The 2567-nt window shown below is 41.2% G+C and overlaps 1 long non-coding RNA gene across 1 annotated transcript; it reads right to left on the bottom strand.

Annotated features, from left to right (window-relative positions):
• Window positions 1-981: 981 nt before the first annotated feature.
• LOC116362125 (uncharacterized) lies at window positions 982-2282 on the bottom strand. Its single transcript, XR_004207692.1, has 3 exons — window positions 1564-2282; window positions 1162-1301; window positions 982-1055 (listed from the first exon to the last, which is right to left on the bottom strand). It is a non-coding gene; the product is annotated as an uncharacterized LOC116362125 (long non-coding RNA).
• Window positions 2283-2567: the final 285 nt, after the last annotated feature.

Raw genomic sequence — 2567 nt, forward strand, 5'->3', positions numbered from 1 at the left:
CGCCCTGAAGAGAACACCACACAACACATAGAAAATGGCTCTGAGGTACTAGCTTATCAAGAGGAGAGAGACAATTAGAAATACTCCCCCTAAAATGGCATTGAAACCTGGTTAACCATGAATAAGGAAGTCAAAAGGAAGTACACTAAGAATATGGAAGTAAACAGGAAGTAACCTCTTGACTCTTACATTGAGCAGCAGTAGGATTCTATCAGCCTCTGGCTCCATGTTGGCAGCAGTGGGCAGGAAGGAGTACAGGAGAGCATACAGACGCTCCACGAACCCACCAGGGTGCTAAAGGAAACAAAGGAGGAGAAAAGAGGAGAGAAGAGATGAGGAATTTAAGTGAAACTGCTAATAGAGCGATATCAAAACATGTTCCAGTGAGATGCTACTTACCACCATCAGGGACTTCTGAGCTGTCATCATCCCAAACAGCACCAGCTCAAAGAGGACATCTATCATGTTCACATGATGGATCTAGGACAAGAAAACACGTTTGGAGAAAATAGGAATGATTTCATATAGATCAGCTACTGTGATGTATAAAAGACATGCATGTGGAAGAACTCAGTGAGACTTGAAAGAGTTAATGAACTCACCTTTGCCTCAGCCAGCTCCCTCTCAATGTCATTCCGCTTGGAGGGGTCACTCAGGTAGTCCACAAAGTCATTATAGGTACGGATGAATTTGGCCTCGTCCTATGACAAAGAAAAGAGCATCTTAGTGAACAGAACACATTTCCCCTCAGGGACGCTCTCTTTCCCTTGAAAGAGAAGGAGTTAGTGAGTTACCATGTGGTTGGCCTGAACAAGGCCGCCCAGGAGGACCTTTCCCGCCACAAACAGATGGTTCCTGCTCAGGGTGGAACCAAGCAGGGTCTAGGGAAGGCACATTACAATACATTCATGTTGGAAACAGTAAACATTGTAACAGTGATGTGGTGACTGTGTGTGTGTGTGGGGGGGGGGGGGGTCTCTTACCCTGATCACAACAGGCCCACAGTACTGGGGGCTGAACCTAATCAGAATCAACTGCCAAATGCCAGTGGCCTCCTAAAGCAGAAAGCAGACAAGAGATTTGTTTCATGTTAAAGAGACACAACTTGAATATCTGGGATATTTTTCAAACATAAAACCCCAAACTTTCAGAAAATTGTACCTCAAGGATAGTCTGCACATCTGGCACATCCTCAAGGATGATAGCAGCATTCTGGACATCAAGGAGGACTGGCAGCTGTGGAACATCTGGCACATCATCCAATGGCACATCCAACTGGACCTCATCCAGGACAGTTGTTTCTAAAATTAGGAACATTGGAATATAAAATAAACTATTGTTAGGACATTAAAAAAAATTGCATGATTTCTAATACTAGCTAGCTAGGTAGCAAAAGTTGATTGCTTAGCAACAGTTACTAAAGTTAATGTTACCTAGCAAGCTACAACATCTCGAGCACAAGCATTTTTGCCAAGTCTGAATGATAGAAATACACAACAACATTTCGCAAATTATAATGACATTGTTAAATGTAGTCAAAGAAGAGTTGTAAACTCCACATACCCTCTTCGAAGTCGCTGTCGCTGTCGACGATCACGAACCCTGCAAAACAGAAAAAGACAAGAAAAACAAGCCACAAATGAATTTGAACAACCTGTCGACGCAGTAGGCCGCCGACGTCCATGCACTCTCTCCGCCAGTCTTGAAAAGCACCCAGGCATTTTCCAGTCGATTGTTCTCAGGTCTCAAAAATCAAACAAGTTTGTTGTCAGCAGCAAAATTTTTGTTTTCGCACAGAAAACGTTCCATAGAACGTCAGTTAGATGTCTCTTGGCAACACACGTTCGAAAATGATTGTTTACAAAATTGACAACTGTGTTGCCATAGAAATTAGTTTGGAATTCTGATTCCCTTTAGAATCCGTTAAAATGGCTTGTCATCATTCTAGTGACTTCGACGTGCTCCTTCGTAGCTCAGTTGATAAGAGCATGACGTGTTGCAAACATTGCTAAGATAGATAATGATTTCAGGGATTTTTGTGATGATGAGTTATCTGAAATTGAGATAAAAGACTGTATTAAAAGCCTTAAGGACAATAGGTCCCCTGGAAATGATGGTTTAATAAGCGAGTTTTATAAAGCATTCAATGATAAATTGATTCCTTTCATTCTTGCTATGTTTCAAGAATCAATAGAAAATGGGGAGTTCCTGGCATCCTTAAAACAAGGTGTAATTACTTTGATTCCCAAACTTAATAAGGATACTCTTTATATAGACAACTGGAGACCCACTAGCCTGTTCAATAATGATGGGAAATTATCACGTTAGATATTTTCGCATCAGCTATTTTTCAGAGCATATCTGATTGGTCAAAAGAGCAATTACTTTTAGAATAACTGTCTTCAAAGTAATGACTCGGGACTTCCGGGTGGATATGAACGCATATTTTAGTAATATTACTTGTTCAAGTTACATTTAAGAACTTTAGATTCTACAGAGCAATGCAGGTAAGATGCTAGCGGAAAGGTCAGCTTAATCACTTTGCACCTGCACATAACTGGCGCTTT

The sequence above is a fragment of the Oncorhynchus kisutch genome, unplaced genomic scaffold (assembly GCF_002021735.2).
Source record: "Oncorhynchus kisutch isolate 150728-3 unplaced genomic scaffold, Okis_V2 scaffold795, whole genome shotgun sequence".
Lineage (NCBI taxonomy): Eukaryota > Metazoa > Chordata > Actinopteri > Salmoniformes > Salmonidae > Oncorhynchus > Oncorhynchus kisutch.